Here is a 20,364-nt window from a genome sequence, read left to right as displayed (position 1 = left end):
ACTGAGGGCAGGGTTTCTCAACCAGGGTTCCTCCAGAGGTTGCTAGGGTTTCCTTGAGCAAGCAGCAATTTCTGCCTCTCAGATATATTCCCACTGACACCATGTCATTCTGGCCACTCTGTAAGGGGGACATGCTTCCCACTTAACACCACCAATATAAGGGGCATTTTCCCAATGACCCCAGTGGACTAATCTTTCCAGGGGTTCCCTGAGATGAGAAAATTATTTCAAGTGCTCCTCTGGGGCAGGTTTTCTCAACCAGGGTTCCATGGAACTCTAGGCTTCCTCTAGAGGTTACTTGGGCAGGGAGCGATTTATCCTCTCAGATACGTTCCCACTGACACCATTGATCTATTTAGCTACCCGTAAGGGGGTAATTCCCCAATGACCACAGGTCTTTCCACTGACCATCACACTGAGGCTGGCTTCACACCATTACAAATTGGATGAGGATTCCCCCACATCCAATTCGCAATAGCAGGGGAATTTGACCGGCTCTCTATGGAGCCGGTTCACATATGTGGAAAATGTTGAGAGAGGCTGCTGTAGATACTAAGACAGTGTTTCTCAATTCCAGTCCTCAAGGTGCACCAACAGGTCATGTTTTCAGGCTTTCCATTATTTTGCACAGGTGATTTGTTCAGTTTTACTGCCTTAGGCTGGCCATACATTATACAATTTTCTTATTCGATTTTCCTTTACATTTACCAAAACCATATAATATGAGGTCAGACCTAAGCACTTTCAATGTGTATGCAGTCAGGCAGGCCCTTGTACTACATAGTTGAAGGTAAATCTAAAGGAAATTGAATTAGAAAATTGTATAGTGTATGGCCAGCCTTAGTAATTACCACAGATGTTTCATCTGAGGGAAATCCTGAAAACATGACCTGTTGGTGCGCCTTGAGGACTGGAATTGAGAAACACTGTACTATGACGACTATTTCTACAGATGAAATCATATAACATGCACCTGGGCAACACCAATTAATGAAGCTTCCAGGTACGGGAAATGCGCCTGCATGTGATTTGGTTAATTATCATTGGATATGTCTAAAGAGCGTTCATCAACAGAAAAAAGTTCAATCCCAGAAATCGGTTTGATTGGAGATGTCTGCCTGTTGGGTGGATTCCTTTGCTTAAAAATGTGTAAGCAATAAACCAACGATGGACACGAACTCGCACATTCCTTGAGTCGTCTTTTATTTAGCCTAAGCCTGGAATTGACGATTATTGTACAGAATGATGTCCCTGTGCTTGGCTGGTGGGTGCACAATGAACAGGTTAGAACAAGCTTTGTGTACTCTGTCATTTCACAGCAAATTCCCAAATTCCAGACATGGCAAAACATCACCCTTCCCCAGCACACAGAACCCCCCTCTCTGCAACAACAAAGAGAGGCAAGGCCCCCGCCTTCATGCCGCCAGGTGTGAATCACTCTCACACTGGAGTTTGGAATCTTCGCTGAGTCTATAGAACGCGGCATGGCAGCAGCGCCGAGGCATTGTTGCCAGGAATTATCCGCCCAATGTCCGCTCATTCCCCCCCGCTTTCATCAGGAATGTTAAGATGCAGTCACTTAAGCCACTTTGCCGCAATGGGAGGTCCGCATCGCACAAGTGCTACTTAATGTAGATGTAAACCCGATCACTGAAATCTTACATAAGGTTTAACTTGTTAATGTCAATATAAAAGTCGTTTTTCTGCACCTTTCATTAAAATAATACCTGATCTCTGTTCAGACCCTTTTTGTTATAGGGTGACAATGCTCTATCCCTGTCTCCCAGTGGTACTCCTGTGTTGTCATCCCAACATACAGGCTTCCCAAGTGAACATTTCAACACACTTTACCCAGGCTGGTCCACTGTTGTCACCATCAGGAAACCCACATTAGAAATACCATGCAGCCATCGTTTGAGTGCATGTAGGCAGGAACTGGTTGTAAAGAAGCTGCAGGAGACCAGCAGCAATGGGATGCAACAAAAGGCGTTTTATTTAAAAAAAAAAACAAAATAACAAAAAAAAAACTAAAAAAAAACTATAAATCCCTTCAGGCATTGCAAGGCTGACAGTTACTAGCATGACTCGAACAGGTAGAGGCATGATGGGACTTGTAGTTGTATAACAGCTGGAGAGCCGCCAGTTTGACATCCCTGCAGGTAGAGCATGGAAAAACCTTCAATTCAGATTTTATTTAGGTGTGAAGAAACAAGGTGCACCACAAAGTGCATAAACGCTACTTTTGTTTCACTGTACAACCCTCTAGGCCACTTGTGACCTTCCATTCCCCCAAAAATGTCTGTGGCAATGTGGGATTGCTACCAATCTGCAGCCTACAAGGCAATGCTCAAAGGCTTAGCTACCCCTACAACACCCTGGACCTTGCTAAGTGGGAAAGCCCTTGCTATACCTTGGAAAATGTAGTAATTGGAGATAGTTTTATAACATTTATAGTAGAGGTTAACATTAAAGGTCAACTCTGCCCATAACTGATATTTAAGTTTTTTACATGCCTGCTGAAAAGAATAAGATGCTTTGCTAGTTATATCGCTCCGTTGAACCACCAACAGAGAAAAATGCCCAATAGAGTTACCATTTTTAGTCAAAACTACTATGGCAGTTGTGGTCTTCATAGACCAGTGGGAGGAGCAGGAGCAGAGATGCACACTTATACAGGAAGTCTCACTACAGGGGTCACTGGGAGATTTGAGGCATTGAAACGTGAATCAGTTCCCAGAGGTGCTTATCCAAAACTGAAATAGCTTCGGCCACCTGTATGATACCTTCTGAGTGGGCTATGTTAGCTACCTGAATTGCAATTTTGGTCAAACTACTGTAGCAGTTGTGGACATCATAGCCTTATAGGACAACTTTGCAGGAAGTCTCACTACCAGGGTCACTGAGAGATTTAAGGAGATAGCGAATCAGTTGCCTATCCACAATTGAAATGTCTTTGACCACTTGTATGGATGTCATTAGAATCTGAGTGGCCTATATTGACTTGTACGTCCAAATCTGACATGGCTGTCGAGCAGTTGGGTTCACCAGGTTCATCTCCTGTGGGCTAATTTTGAAAGCTAGAGAAAATAATAAATCTAGAGTACAATAATCCCTTATCGATGGTCATAAACACCGCAATTTTGTAGCAACAGCAACCACATCTAAACATTTTTTCAAAAAATAAACTGAATGGATCAAGGCAACTTGGCACCAAATTTTTCTATGAAAACTGTTCAATGACTATAGCTTTTGATGGTAGCTTGGCTTTGACCTATTCAACCATTTTTGTAAAAGCTAGTTGGTATTTCCACAGCCTTGCTTAATTTATGGCCAGCATGACAGTAAATCAGGTTCCATCGTTTATGGCACATGACAGCAATAATCTGCTATCTGTATAGAGAGGCTTTTCTCAACATTTTTGACCAGAGGAACCCTTGAAATCATTTTCAGGTATCAAGGAACTCCAGTGGAAAGAATGCCCGGTTTCAGTGGTGGCCAGAATGTTACCCTAACAGCCTGCTATATAGATAATTGGTGTCTTACAACTTGCTTTGCCAAGTGGTGTTGGGCTGAGAACAATGCAGACACCATGAAACGGCAGGTTAATCAGCCACTGGTCAAGAAACGCCAAGCAACCTCTGGATACCTAGGGTTCTACTGAATCTTGGCCAGAGGAAAGAATGCTCCGGTTTCAGTAGTCGCCAGAATGTCACCCTAACAGACCACTAAATGGATGATTGGTGTCTTGCAGCTGGCTTTGCCAAGTAGTTTTGGCCCAAGAACTATGCAAACACCATCAAATGGGAAGTCAATTAGCCACTGGTCAAGAAACCCCTAGCAACCTCTGGAGGAACCCTAGGTTTCACTAAAACCTGATTGAGATTGGCTGGTATGGAGTTAAAAAAAAAAAAAAAAAATTCTACGAATAAAATGGTGTAAAAAAGTTATTAATGAGTATCTTCCTCAATTACTTCATAAGCTGTTGATAGATTCATCGGTTCTGTTAGAATTTGTGGGTTTAACTTTCAACTTCTACAAAAATTTGCAGATTCTGCCATCAGTTTTCAAAGGCCACGTCATGGATTTTCTAGTTTGCTAGCCTTTAGATTATAGGCGTTATATAGATATAAAAGACAGGAGACTGTTGTGAACCTCGGTCATTTCACATCATTCTTCTTCTTAATCCTTTTTAACATTTCAACATAGAAAAAAGAAATAAACTAACCAGCGGTGGTATTGCATATCAAACACTTGGACAAAACAAAGAAAGGCAAAGAGAAAAGAAACAAGTGAAAAATGACTACCTGCTAAAGACCTTGAATGGCTTGCTTATTTATTCTCAGAGGCCCAAACAGGTCTGATATGGCTAAATGTCTTCTGTGCCTTTTGCCTTTGCATTATATTTTCTTCTGTCTGGACGAAACATGACCTCCTATTTAGTCATTATGTTGGATTCCAAGATGTAAAGACCCGGGAAGTGTCACCCTAGAATTGATATGCATTGTACACAAGAACTTTGTGTGCATCAGCAGGTCATAGTTGCGGCATCTGAACGCAGAATAAGGTGATTTCTCTGCTATAGGCATTCATTTTATGTTAGGGATTAGTTTAGTTTAAAGGTTGTGGAAAAGGTCAGAGTTGGGGAATGGGGGTTAAAGGATGAGTTCACTTATTACATATTATCATACTAAATCAGAGAGGGACTCCTTTTTACTGCTATCCAGGGCTCCATTCGAGAGTATTTTTATTTCCTATTGTGTTGCTGTTGGAGATTTGCCCTCACTTCCAGTCTGGCGAAACCATTGACACCAGGATGGGAAATGCTGGAAAATCCAACAAAGATTCAAAACATTCACCATCCTATCCAAAACTAAAACTTAAATAAAAAAATTGGCTGGACATACACTTTATTTTTTTTTCATAGCTTAACCTCAGATGCCATGCATCTCTTTCAAACTCTTCAGTGGATTTGGCATTAGTTTTAAGGAAGCTGAATAATTTATATGGCATTAATAGTGTCAAGTTTAAAGTAGATGTAAAGACGGTAGTGTATGAAGCCGTAAGAACAGGACTGAAAGATTCTTTATTTATGCCCTGTAAACAAAACAATTTGAAAACCCTCCAAAATTGCTTTTGTACCACTTTTGAGACTCTAAAAGAAAAATGGTTGCTGTCTTGCAGGCTGGATAAAAGGGCATTCCAACCTATGGTGGTACAAACTGATTACAGGAATACATGGCGTCCAGTATATCCAGTGGAAGCTGCTAAATCGGCACCTGCGCTACCTTTTACATGAACCCTTGATCTTCTTCTTTTTTTTTTTTTTTTCTTGTTTAAACAATTTTATTGGAGTTTGCAAGTTTAACAGCTGGTACAAAAGCCAGAGGAGGTCCAGGCTTCTTCAGAAAAAAATGAAAAGTCAGCAGCTACAATTGCTGTAGTTGCTGACTTTTAATATTAGGACACTTACCTGTCCAGGAATCCAGCGGTGTCTTCACCCCAGCCGATTTTTCCATTGGCTCTCGGGTGCTGCCGCCGCCATTACTTGTCAGGGAAACCGGCAATGAAGCATTGTGGCTTCACAGTCGGTTCCCTACTGCGTGAAGCGTACTCCACTTTGAGAATGGGGGAATGAGGAGGGGGGCTAAACTTCCTTGTGATCTCGCCGTGGGAGGCAGATAAGGGGAGCTTCCACTTTTGGGTGGAGCTCCACTTTAATCTATAAAGAAATATACAATAACAAAAGCAGATATGGTAGTAGGTTTGGGCATTAGCAGCTTGTGGGAAGAAGAGGGATTTGTGAGAGCGAGGAAAAGGAGAGCAGGAGGTACATAGCGGGTTGGGGCATGAGAAGAAAAAGTGGGGTAGGGAAGCGTTGTCCGGAGGTCCTAGGAAAAGAAGGGAGGCTGTTGGACCTATTTTAAATTCATGTAAGGTAGAGTCAAAGTTGGCTGGCAGGAGGTGGTTTCCTCAAGGTTACCAAATTATGGTGTATTTAGTGACTTGATCTTTTAGGCCGGGTTCACACAATTTCAGCTGTGTGGCAGTCTGTTGCGTTTCTGTTTACCGGTTAAATGTTTACCTGAATTTTCACCTTAACCTGACCCAAAAATGCACAGGGCCCTTTTTGAAACCGCACCGCGGCTGCCCCGGACACTCGCATGTTATGCAAATTGGATGCGGTTAAAAATGCATCCAATCCACATATATGTGAACCCGGCCTTAGGGTAGCGTCAGTCTTTGCATGTATCATGGCTAAACCCTTTATTTTTTAATTTTTTAAATTGTCTACTGCCAACATGCAAGCCCTGATGAAGTTGTGATCCCTCAAAACTCGTTGACTATGCTTTTTGACTTTTTATCAAGACTAATACATTTATACTTGACCTTCTATAAATGTGTGGTGTGCTCATTCTTGGCATCATCTTTGCACCACTTTGGGGATTCATAGGGAGACCCAATATGGTAGAGAGCTGTTTCTTGGAGAGCACACCTTTGATTACACTTTGAGTCCAGTGCTCCACTGACACTCTCTTTGTACCACTAGTCAAAGCAAGGAAAAAAAACTGACCATGTTAGTATAGATCTGCTTCTGTGCTTAGAGTGGCCAGGAGACTCAATGTACTAGTGGGTGCTGGCTGAATTGCCAGGTATTTATTGACGATTCAACTTCCACATTAATAAAGTAACCATTATGCTGACTTTAAGGGATAGTGTAATGTAGTTCCAAACTTAGAAAATGAAGGTCTACATAAATGTTATGCCCTGTACACACAACCGGTTTTGCCGTCGGAATAAACTCCAAAGGTTTCTCCGATGGAACGCCGACGGAATTCCATTCAAGCGGTCTTGCCTACACACGGTCACACCAAAGTCTGACCATCCAGAACGAGGTGATATACAACACGTACGACGGGACTAGAAAATGGAAGTTCAATAGCCAGTAGCCAATAGCTTCCGTCTCGTACTTGCTTCAGAGCATGCGCTGTTTTTTGGTCCGTCGGAACAGCATACAGACGAACGGTTTTCCCGATAGGAATTGATTCCGTTGGAAATATTTAGAACATGTTCTATTTCTAGGTCCGCCAGAATTTTCGAAAGAAAAGTCCGATGAGGCACACACACAATCGGAATATATGATAAAAAGCTTCTGTCTGACTTTTTCTGTCGGACATTCCGCTCGTGTGTACTCGGCTTAAAGGATCCTTTCTTTCTTCCGGTGGTGTTTACTGCCCCCTTGAATAAATGATCCATGGTGGATCACTATAGAGAGGATGGTGAAAGGAGGTTTGTGTGTTCATATCCCTGTTTTTTTTTTTTTGAGGGGGGGATTCCTTACTGCAATTTCGCAATGTGGGACTGTGACACAACTGCAAACTGCAAGCCTTGCATTTGCGGTGTGGCCCTATTTAATTGCATGGGAAAATTTGACAGGAGGTGCCACCTGTAAAACTCAGGATGTAGCGTTCGAATTAGCGCACCATTCTGCAAAGCGTCACGGCCAAAGCAGTGTGTAACCATCCAATTGGCACCTTGTTTGCTTGTATGTGGGCAGTCTGGGGTGGTAAAAATGCACATCAGTTGAGCCTCTTGGCCGCCTGTGTGAACGGAGCCCAAGTTAGTTGACTGAAGCCTGCATAGCGTTATCAAGAAAAAATTTACTTTAGACTTCCCTATATGAGATCCGATGAGATCGATGATAATATTTCAAGGTGATTTAGGACTTCTTTTCCAATAGATTGTAACTTCTGTAGCACATCAAAGATGTATTATGGTGATAGATGCTTGCTCCAAGCTCTAATTCTCTCTCTGAGGCTGGCCCCTCGGTTGGCCATGTTGACCTCTGCTCTTAGAGAAGCGTATTTTAGGTTCTGTGTAACCAAAGGCTTAGAGGCATTGTGGACATTTGGGTATTAGATTTGCCTGTCAATAAATCAACCAGTATATTTGAGAAGTCACATCCTGCAGATGGGAAAAGCAGTGTTGGATGTTTTTAAACAGAACAATTGTATCTTTTCCTAATGATACATTGTATTGAATGCTTACAAACTCTGATACATTTCATTGAATGCTTATAAAACACAAATTAAAGTGTATCTAAATTTAAAATCAAGAACGAAAATGTAATATTTTGCAGATTACTAGTCCTTAGGCCCCATTCACTTAGCAGTTTCCTGTCAGCAATTGAGAAGCGCAATTCACAGGCGTTTCCGCGGTTTGTACATAGGGCAGCCTATTCACTTGAATGGTCTGCCCCAAAGAAGCTCAGGAGCAATATTTTTATCCCTGAGCCATGTGCATGTTGTCACTCAACAATCATGGCAAAATTGCACCACGTTTGGGGTGCTATTCAGGATGATTTGGAATAGCGGGCAGAATCACATCAATTCTGCCTGCGATTCTTTATTATCCAATTATCAATAGATGTGGTGGCTGCATCAGCTTTCTGTTTTTTTAAGCTTTTTCCTTTATTTTCACCTGGTGATCCTGCCAGTAACATGCTTCCAGTCCTAGGACGACAATTCTCCCTTACTGTACTGTTTGTATGGAGGAGTAGAATTATTGTTGATAGAAAGTGTGTTAAGACTACAAGACACCTTCCCTTCTCCTCATCTCCATAATATAAGAGGGAGGTGTTCTGCAGCCCATAGATGGGGGGGGGGAGATCTGCTGGAGTCCACAAATAGGGGGTGGTATTCTGTAGTCCAAAAGCAGAAATGGGCTGGGCTAATATTAAGCTGCATTCACACTTTCGCCTAGCGGGAACACGCGTTCCCACTCGCAATTTCACACATATGCGTGTTTACCATTCAAAAAGAAGCTGTGAAGCAAGTTGTCCAAAATTAGCGTTTTGCCGCGAGCGCATCGCAGCAGAATTACATTGTGTTTGGGGTGCTGTTAAAAAATAATGGCACCTAAAAATGTGTCGGTCATTCTGTTGCGATTTAGGATTGCAGGCAAAACCACGATCCCAATTCACAAGATGTGAACGGGGCCCTAATGCTAGCCGAGAACACAGGAAGTTAGTCGCTCACTGGAATTCTGGCAGGGTCAACCGTTTTTTTAATTATTATTTCATTAACAGATGTAACAAAAGACTTTTAATTGTATATTTAACAGACCAAATTGGAGCAAAGGTCCATTGTTAAAATTTACATATACTTTAAGTTAATTATTAGGACTTGCCTAGGTAAAGCACTATTTCCTTCTAAAATAAAGGAAAAGATTGGGGATGGGGCGGTGGGATGTCTGTAGAAGCAAGGAAAGCTGCGGAATAAACAAGAAATGTGATTTTTTTATAAAAAGATGTCATTTAAAGTGGTTGTAAACCCTCATATAAATCCAGTGAAGTGACTGGCCTCTGGGGATACATAGAGATGAAACAAATCCTCCCACATAAGATGTACTAGTTTATCTGCCATCTTCTCTCCTCTAAATCTGTTCAAAGTCCAGCATTTATAAAGCTTGTCTGAGCTGTCAAAAAACAGGAGGCAGGGAGCTGAATTTACTGCAGAGCTCAGTGAGGAGAATTCTGAGAGCTGATTGGAGGGAAGGGACACACACCTCTTCACAGAGCACAAAGGAACAGTGCTGAGGCTATCAATCACAAGCTGTGTGCTGCAGCCTCCCACTCCTGTCACCTTTTTTTCTATTGGTGTCAGCAAACATTTGTCAGAAGTGACTCATACTGATAGCAGTGGAAGAAGCAGCAGACAGAATGACACTTAAGGGGGTTATCTACTAAAGGAAAATCCACTTTGCACTGCAAGTGCACTTGGAAGTAAAGTCGCTGTAGATCCGGGGGGGATATGCGAGGAAAATAAAAACAGCATTTTAGCTTGCACATGATTGGATGATAAAATCAGCAGAGCTTCCACTCATTTCAGATCTACCCCTTATGCAGCGTACACATGGTCAGAGGTTTACAACTTTAAAACACAACAATCTCATAATATTTGATATATTAATGTTGTTTTGATATTTTTTCAATTTGCAGCTTGTATGTATATATATGTATGTGTGTGTGTATAATATATATAATCTATCACACAAAATATTGACACTTTGATCCCAATTTGGACATTTCACTTAGGGGTGTACTCACTTTTGTTGCCAGCGGTTTAGGCCCCTTTCACACTGTTGGACTGTTCAGGTCCGCCTGTCAGTTTTGTTGGCGGACCAAAACGGGCACTCCATGCTAGTCTATGGAGCAACGGATGTCAGCGGTGACATGTAACCAGCGGCGCTCGACAAGCCCCTCCCCGCTCAGTGAGCAGAGAGGGACCCGTCATCCTCCGGCTCAGCAGAGATCAACGGAGAGATCTCCCACTTAGCTGGCGGACTCCGTGTCAGCGGATCCGCCTCGTGAGTATGAAGCCTTATGCCCTGTACATACGACCGGTTTTGCAGTCGGAATAAACTCTGAGGGTTTTTATGACGGAGATCCAATGGAATTCCGCTCAAGCTGTCTTGCGTACACACGATCACACCAAATTCCGACCGTCCAGAACGCGGTGACGTACAACACGTATGACGGAACTAGAAAACGGAAGTTCAGTAGCCAATAGCTTCCGTCTCATACTTGCTTCAGAGCATGCACCGTTTTTGGTATGTCGGAACAGCATACAGACGATCGTTTTTTCCGATTAGTCATTTGTTCCATCGGAAAAATATAGAACATGTCCTCTATCTAAGTCCGTCTGAATTTTCAACAGAAAAAGTCCGATGGGTCATACACTCGGTCGGAATATACGATGAAAAGCTCCCATCGGACTCTTTCTGTCGGAAATTCCACTCGTGTGTACGCGGCATTAGACATTAATGGCTGTGTGTTGAGTTATTTTGAGGGGACAGCAAATTTACACTGTTATACAAGCTGTACACTCACTACTTTACATTGTAGCAAAGTGTAAATTTCTTCAGTGTTGTCACATGAAAAGGTAGAAGAAAATATTTACAAAAATGTGAGGGGTGTACTCACTTTTGTGAGATATGTATGTCAGTGCCACTTTGGGATAATCTTTTCGGCTGTTTTTAGACCTTGTGGCTCTCTGTTCTCACTCGGGACTCTGGTGATGATGTGCTAGACTGATTGAAACATCTCTCAGGCTGTAAGTGGGGCCCCTGACTGTCAGACTGATAGCATTGACACTGCACACATTGCATTCAACGTCTAGCATCCATAGTCTCCGCACAGTCAGTATCTGATCACGGGTAAAACATGTCTGGCAGCTAAAAACTGAGGGCTGAATCATAGCTTTCCCTTCCTAAGTCCGTGCAAAACTGACATTTCACTCTCATCGGTGTCCTCTATTAAGCTACAAGGTTAGATTTTCGTCTGAACATTCATAGAAAAGCATTCGTTCTTGCCATCGTTGAGTTAACAAAGCTGGCTATAGACGGCTCGAATCTCAGCCGGTTCAGCAGGGACCTGCCGAGATTTAAACCATGTATGGGCAGGCTGAATGTATCCAAGTTGATCGATCGGTCGAACTTGGGTACAACTAGCTTGTTGAATTTGTCATGCGATTATTGCCAGCAGCGATAGCTGCTAGCAATAATAACTGTGTTCTCCGTGTAGGGACAGCTCCCTGCGTCCCCCTGCCAGAAGAACACAATAGCTCCGCTGGAGGGATTCCCCCACCAACATAGACAGTGTAGAGAGGGGAATCCATCCTGCAGAGCTATTGTGTTCTTCCAGTGGGGGGGGGGGGGGGGGGCGGGACAGGGAGCTGTCCCAACACTGTTATTATTGCTAGCAGCTAGCGCTTCTGGCAATAATCGCATCGGATCAACTTGAGTACAACCAGCCTGCCCATACATGGTGTTGATCAAGTGATTTTCTTTCCTGTGACCCATGTTTTCAGGCAGTGCCAGGACAAGGTAATCTAGAGCCCAGGGCGAACATGCCAAATTGTGTCCCCCCACCCCAACACGTATGGACATTATGTGTCAGCAAAAATCCCCCCCCCCCCCAAAAAAAATCGAGCGCTAATCTGCATACTTAGCTCAAATCCCCTCATTCCACGTATGCTTCCAGCACAATTTCCTCCCCCCGCTCAAAAAAAGCCCCCTTCCTAGCACAAATCTTTTACCCCCACTCCAAATCCCCCCCCAACACAAATTCCCCCTCCCTCAATCCCCCATCCTAGCACAAATCCCCCCCCTCCCCCCACCAAAAAAAATCCCCTCTCAACATCCATTATGCATTTCTGTATGCGCATTTTTGATTCGTTCCAGTGCGTGTTTTCTCCTTTTTTTTCCCCCCTTCATCTCATTTGAGGACAGTTGAGGACATGTGCATTCCAGTGCATGTTTTTTGTGTTTTGCAGCATACCAGATGCATTCCATACAGAAAAATTGCAACATGTTCTACTTTTGTTGACTGCACTGGTGTGAATTGGGGCCATTAGAATTCATGTTAAAAACAGTCAATTCATTTTTGATGCAGAATAAAAACACACGTAACTGCATCTGGTGTGAACCAGCTCTTAGCCCTGGTTCACAGTGGTGCAATTTGCCATGCAATTTTGACAGTTCAAAATCGCATGACAAGTCGCACCCCATTGCCAGCAATGGAACCCTTCAAATCGTTGTGACTCAGAAAAAGATTCCTGCACTACTTTTTTGGGATTTATTTGCGATTTACATAGACCTCCTGTTAAATGAAGTCGCAAGCCGCAATGAAATCGGGGGTGCAGATTGCACTTATCTGCGGTTTTGAAATCACGCTGAAGTAGTGCGATTTCAAGCCGCACTGGCGTGAATCAGGGCTTAAACAGGTTTTATTATAATATGTACAAGTTTTTCCAAAAACTACACTCACAGTTGGAAAATTCTTCTTGAACAAACAAAATGCTATCTTGCTCCTTTCATTTTTTTCATCAAAGTTGAACATCTGAACATCCGAACAACCATTAGAAAATCAAATGTTCCAAAAAAAACATTTTCAGAAGAAATTCTACTGGTGTATGGCCAACATTAAACTGAATCTACAACTGACTTCTCCATATCACTTAACAACAATGCTCCTCTGAAGGTCTCCTGACCTCCACCACTCTGTATTCTCCCAATGTGATCAATGTCTGTCTTATCTATAGAAGCCAACAAACAGGTTCTAGGTTTTGTTTTTCTCCAACCATCAGACAACCAGAGCTGTAATATGTAGCTGTAGGCAATGCTGACAATTTTCATTCCCCCGTTTTTGATAAACAATCTACATAGCAGTGAAATTTTAATACCATATAAAAATAAAATATGTAGGAAAGTTGAATATTTTTGGAATGTAGGTTTTTTGTTCGGAAAGTTCCTTTGCCTCTTTTGGAATAAACAGCTGGATCTGGCCTTGGATAAGAGCATCATGACTTGCAGAAGTTTCCAATTAGATAAAAGGTTATTACCGACTTTGTCCAGATTTATTTTTATGAGCAGTTTTCCAATATGAAGAAGGATGTTCAAAGAAGTAGCACAGTTATTATATTTCTGTGGTGTTTATGTATGTATTTATGTGTATTCTTATCACTTTAATTGAAAGGGTCTGGTCACTCATAACTGATATTTCATTGTTGGGTGGATGTCCAACTCCAGGAGATTAGCAGTAGGCGCCCCCCCATGCTGTGGCAGTGGATTGTCTTTTGGTGTCCTCATATCTAGTGCAAAGATACAAACCTTGCATTGGTCTTGTCCTCAAGATCTTAGACCAGTGGTCTCCAACCTGCGGCCCGGGTGCAGATGTGGCCCTTTGCTTACCTTTATGAGGCCCTTGGGATACTAGTCCTCCCACTGATACATTGCACTGTTCCTTCTACATCAACAATGGGGCATTTGCTAGATGCGTAGGGGTGTCATTAAGAAATAATGTCACCCACGTGCAACTGCAAAAGGCAGTGCATTTTTGTGTGGTACAGGAAAACGTGCGATTACACACGTTGCCTCACTGCACCTAGTGTAAAGAAGCCAAAAAATGTAGTCTTTGCGGCAGAGTTCAGTGATCTTCGATTGTAACTCTCTTCTAGCACAAATCCCCCTACCAAATCCTTCCTCCTACCAACCCCCCCCCCCCAAATTCCTTTTCCTAGCACAAACCCCCACCCCAAATCCTCTCTCCCAGTACACTCCCCTCAAATCCCCCCTCTTAGCACAACCCCCCCCCCCCATTCCCCCCTCTTAGTGCAACCGCCCCAATCCCCCCTCTTAGCGCAACCCCCCCAATCCCCCCCTTAGTGCAACCCCCCCAATCCCCCCTCCTAGCACAAATGACGCCATCAGTTGGTAGGACGTGGGTGAGTGGCCAGCACAAGTTTCTGCTTTGCTGGCAATAGTACTCTCTCTCCTCGCAGAGTCGCAGTGCACGGGAGTTAACACAAAGTAGCGCTCAGACCAGGACGTGGCCGCAGCACCCCCGAGGATGCTTTGCGGCACCTCAGTTGACAAACTGCTATAGAAGGAAATGCTTTGTTCATATTTCATGTCTGAGGATTACAACCACTAATGTATGCATTTTAACACAACACACGGCATGTAAAATGTCTGAGAGGGGAAGCAGAGAGTGTGTAGTGGAAAGCTGGCTAGTGGGGGGGGGGTATAGAGAAATTGATGAGATTGTAAGCCATGTGCTCGCTGTTACACTAGACAACCCGTTTTCCAATGCCTTTCCAAAAACAAAAATGTGAAATAACCCGCAATATAAATAGCAATTTAACACATGTCAATGATTGTTAAAATGTACTTTAATTCACATCAATGGAAGGCAATGCGCATCCATTCTTCAAACACCTTTATGTATTTTCATGCACGTTTAGGCGTGAACAGGTCCTTATGGAAAGTGTGCCCATAGAGACTGGAGTTCTGTGTGCTCAGGAGGATCCAATACTGAGTTGTGCAGTGCACCTTTCCTAAGGGCTCATTCGCACCAGTGGTACAAGCAAGTTATGTTCCCCATAACACACGTCTGCTATGTTATGTAGGGGCCGTGCAATGTCACAAGGCATTACACCATTTAAAAAAATTTTTTTTGAATCACAAAAACCATTTCATTAATTTCTGTGCACTGCAACACATGGCGATGTAGTGTAGTGTGTCACACTGCTCTGCACAAGAAATGCAACCTGTCCTCCCTTTTTTTTTTAATGTACACGCTAATGCAGTATGTTGGTGTGAACTGAATTTGTTGCACATATGGCAAAATGACCTTGTCTATGCAAAGGCTCAACACAGCCCAATGCATATGGGGCTCAGTGCCCCCGGTGACATGAGATAATAAGAATACCAAGGAATGCATCCCTCCAGCATGCTTTGGCTGTCCTGCTTTCTGAAAAGGATCAAGCACTCGCATAGAAGTTGAACACCAACTTCCACTAGTGTACTTTGCAGAATTGCAAGTTTCATTATTGCCAGTAAAACTATACAAAATGCAACAACATATATTTTTTTAATGGTTCCTGGCAAATCAGGTGTGTGTGCAGACATGGAGGAGACTGCATTGGTTCTAATGTTGTACAGAAAGTGTCATAAGCTGTATTAGATCAAAGACATCACTAGAACTACAGTGTGAGTGGGTATGTCTGGAAGGAATAGTGAGGAGCTGTCTATGAAGACCTTGCTGTACAGCTGCAGGTTTGCGTACACTACAGGCCTTTCTGGAAAAGATGGTCAATTGCTAGAGGCACCCAGCATGTATGTGACTACAGTTACATAGTAGGTGAGGTTGAAAAAAGACACAAGTCCATCCTATGTGTGTGATTTATGTGTCAGTATTACATTACATATCCCTGTATGTTGCGGTCGTTCAGGTGCTTATCTAATAGTTTTTTGAAACTATTGATGCTCCCCGCTGAGACCACCACCTGTGGAAGGGAATTCCACATCCTTGCCGCTCTTACAGTAAAGAACCCTCTACGTAGTTTAAGGTTAAACCTCTTTTCTTCTAATTTTAATGAGTGGCCACGAGTCTCGTTAAACTCCTTTCCGCGAAAAAGTTTTATCTCTATTGTGGGGTCACCAGTACGGTATTTATAATTTGAAATTATATCCCTTCTCAAGCGTCTCTTCTCCAGAGAGAATACGTTCAGTGCTCGCAACCTTTCCTCATAACTAATATCCTCCAGACACTTTATTAGCTTTGTTGCCCTTCTTTGTACTCGCTCCATTTCCAATACATCCTTCCTGAGGACTGATGCCCAGAACTGGACAGCATACTCTAGGTGCAGCCTGACCAGAGTCTTGTAGAGCTGGAGAATTATCGTTTTATCTCTGGAGTTGATCCCCTTTGTAATGCATGCCAATATTCTGTTTGCTTTATTAGCAGCAGCTTGGCATTGCATGCCATTGCTGAGCCTATCATCTACTAGGACCCCCAGGTCCTTTTCCATCCTAGATTCCCCCAGAGGTTCTCCCCCCAGTGTATAGATTGCATTCATATTTTTGCCACCCAAATGCATTATTTTACATTTTTCTACATTAAACCTCATTTGCCATGTAGTTGCCCACCCCATTAATCTGTTCAGATCTTTTTGCAAGGTTTCCACATCCTGTGGAGAAGTTATTGCCCTGCTTAGCTTAGTATCGTCTGCAAATACAGAGATTGAACTGTTTACCCCATCCTCCAGGTCATTTATGAACAAAATAAATAGAATTGGTCCCAGCACAGAACCCTGGGGGACCCCACTACCCACCTCGGACCATTCCGAGTATTCCCCATTTATCACCACCCTCTGAACTCGCCCTTGTAGCCAGTTTTCCATCCATGTACTCGCTCCTACCACTAACCCCAAAAATGGGGCACTGTTCTTTCCACTGACAACAATTATGGGCCACTATTCCTCCCACTCACCCCAACTGCAGGGCCCCATTCTTCCCACTGACACCAGTGATGGGGCCCTATTCTTTGCCCTGAAATCAACAATGTGGCACTATTCCTCCCACTGACACCAGTGTTAGGGCATGTTTCCTCCCACTAATAGCAAAAATGAGGCACCATTCCTCCCACTAACAGCAATGATGGAGCACTATTCTTTCCAATGACACCAATGAAGGGACACCATTTCTTCCCCTAACACCAATCATGGGGCAATATTCCTCCCACTAATACCAATGATGGGGCATTCTTCACTCCCATTGATGGGGCATTCTTCACTCCCAGGGCATTTTCTACCCACACTGTCCACAGTCCGGCCCCTCAAAGTCTGAAGGACAGTAAACTGACCCTTTGTTCAGAGAGTTTGGAGACCCCTGCCTTAGACCATTGGTGTCCGTACTACGGCACTTTGCTTGCCTTTATATGGCCCTTGGGCCACTATTCCATCAACTGACCTTATTGGGACACCATTCCTCCCACTGACACCATCAATGGCACATCTGCGCATCAAAACCAATGATGGGGCATTGTTTATACCCACTGATGCTAGGGCATTTGCTACTCCCACTGGCCACAGTGCAGCCCCCCCACCCAAAGCCTGAAGGACAGTAAACTGGTTCTTTTGCTTGGAAGGTTTGGAGACCCCTGCCTTAGACCACTGGAGCATGAGGGAGAAGACACTACAGTGACCTTTCTTGCAATATGGAGGATCAGGTTAGTAAATCTTCTTTTCTATGCCCCCTAAATCTAAACAAGAAATTACCCCTTACAGTTCAAACACAGCCCCACTGCAAGGGGGAATTTTCAAGTTTTCCACAGTTTGGGCTTTAAGCCAACTGATGGTTTCCAATATCTCTCGAAAACCCTATTGGTGAGTTCTCTGTGCTGAGTTCCCGGGTCTGCATACCTTCAGTGACTCCAACTCCCCCTGCGTGATTTTTAATTATTTTCTATTAGGGTGAATTAAGCAGAAGGAGCTGAAATGCACAAAAGTAAGAGAGGAACACCCGAAACTTCCAGTAAAAGATTCAGCATTTATGGCATGGGTATCTCCATAGGCGTGCGCACAGGGTGTGCTTGGTGTGCCTGGGCACACCCCAATAACCTAGTGCACATTAGCATTATTGCTCTGTGTGGGGGTGGGGAGATAGGACAGATCTCCCTCTTACCTGGTCTTCCATAAGAAGTGCTTAAGCACTTCTCTTTCATTGTGCCAGCAGGGAGATTAATGTACCGGGGCCATATACGTGTAGACACACACACATGCATGTGTGTTTGAGCTTTGGGGTGCACACCCTAATACTATAGGCTGCGCACACCTATGGGTATCTCAGTGTTGGTTTATTCAAGATATAAAAATCCAAGGTCTGATTCGGCATGGTAGGTACCACCTGTGACTAAAATCTCATATTTGGGAGACCTGATCCTTTTAATATCAGTTGAAACTGACCAAAAGTGCTTGTATTTCCATGTATGTGATTTTTGGCATATACTGGAGCCTAATGACTTCTTATATTACTATATTATGGTGGTGATGTCCCTGCATCTGAATTCCCAGATCAGCGCACTAACATTACGAGGGTTCTCATGCACTCTTTTTCATTTTCTTGACTTTATTATGGAGAATTCAACAGTAGTGGGAAAATTACAGGATGGGTGGGTACATCCAAAACTGTAGGGTGGATATGAATGGAGCCAGGAACTGTGGCAGGAGGATGTCATTGCTAAGCACCTTACTTAGATATATGTCACCAGATGACTCCGCTCACTGGACTTTGCTAAAGCTAAAATGTTTCCTTTGGGTTGAGTAACCCTTTCATGCTACATTTAGGTTAGTAGACCTAAGAGGTACATTCAACTTTTCACAAAAAATTAAAAGGTGAACTAATTCCAAATATCCTGGCCACGTCTCTGGACCCCGCAGCACATAGTGGTCAGCATGCCCCATGCTGCCAGTTTAGCAGTTTGTATGCTGTAATACACAGCCTCGGAGTGAGTATCCATCATAGTGATTGCAATCACGAGCGTTCATTGATCAGAATGACCATGTGACTGCATTGACCATTGAGAAGCACTTTTTTTCTGGGACACCATCCCGGAAAAAGAAGCCTTGTATGCTATTCTCATTGGTCAGCGTGGTCATGTGACTGCACTGGCCAATTAATGCTTGCCATTATGAGCATTATAACCGGGTATCGCCGGCGCTATGTGCAGCAGGGTCCAGAGCAAAGGTAGGCAACCTCAGCCCTCCAGCTGTGGTGTAACTAAAATTCCCATGAGACATTGCAATACCCTGACAATCACAGGCATGACTAACTAGAGGCAGAGGCATGATGGGATTCGTAGTTTTACCACAGCTGGAGTGCCGAGGATGCCTACCCCTGGTCCAGAGGGATGGCCAGGATATTTGGCGTTAATTCACCTTTTTCCTGAAAAAATAAACTTGCCCTTGAATGCAGGCACATGTTGTTAGACTGAATTGAGAATAATGCTGATCTTAAAATATGATGTGGCAATTTTAAAGCAATTTCAAACACTTTCAACCAGCTTTCCATTGCAAAAACGGGTCGATGCAACCTAATGCCAACAGTTTTGTTGTTTCGTGTGTTTTGATAGAAATAGTTGCCCGTAGCATGCCTCCATTTTTAGCAATCTGGATAAAAGTGGTTGAAATTGCATGAAAATTGGTCCTTGTTAATGGCAATCTTCAATGGATTCAGTGGGCTTGATTTCCAAAAAAGAAATGCATATGGGTAGGTGGAAAGCGATGGGAAGGTTACAAAATTACTTGTGTTGTGGGTTTGTATAAGCGCACGTATGTTTGTGCACTCAGCAAACACAATCTCTTATCAATCACATGTTCAATGCATGCACAAATATCTAGGTTCGTACACACCTGACCATTGCATCTATCTATCTATCTATCTATCTATCTATCTATCTATCTATCTATCTATCTATCTATCTATCTATCTATCTATCTATCTATCTATCTATCTATCTATCTATCTATCTATCTAATCTATATGAGCTTGTTGGACATCCCATCTCCAAACCATAGGCATTAATATGGGTTTTCCTCCTCACCCCCTTTGCCTCTGTAATAGCCTCCAATGTTCTCGGAAGGCTTTTCTCAAGATTTTGAAATACGTCTGTGGAAATTTTCACACAATTCAGGCAAAAGAGCAATGGTGAAGTCAGGTACTGATGTTGGACAGGAAGACCTGGCATGTACTCAGCATTCCAATTCATCCCAAAAGGATTCAGTAGGGTTGAGGTCAGGGCTTTCTCCAGGCCACCAGAGTTCTTCCACACCAGACTCGTCACACCATGGCTTTATAGAGTTGCCTTTGTGCGCAGGAACATAGTCAAGCTGGAATAAAAAAGGGCCTTCCCCAAATGTTGCCACATGTTGGAAGTGCACAATTGCCTAAAATGTCTTTGTATGCTGTAGCTTTAAAGTGGTCCTTGCAGCTCAGAGACAGGTGTCCAAATATATAAAAAAGAGT

General features: G+C 43.2%; 1 protein-coding gene across 1 annotated transcript in view; it reads left to right on the top strand.

Moving 5' to 3' along the window:
* Positions 1-20,364, top strand: part of BCAM (basal cell adhesion molecule (Lutheran blood group)) — a 136,935-nt gene that overhangs the window by 13,683 nt on the left and 102,888 nt on the right. The window lies entirely within an intron of this gene.

The sequence above is a fragment of the Aquarana catesbeiana genome, linkage group LG10 (assembly GCF_042186555.1).
Source record: "Aquarana catesbeiana isolate 2022-GZ linkage group LG10, ASM4218655v1, whole genome shotgun sequence".
NCBI classification, from domain to species: domain Eukaryota; kingdom Metazoa; phylum Chordata; class Amphibia; order Anura; family Ranidae; genus Aquarana; species Aquarana catesbeiana.
The sequence above is the reverse complement of the archived record's forward strand: the minus strand, read 5'-3'. Positions and strand labels throughout refer to the sequence as shown.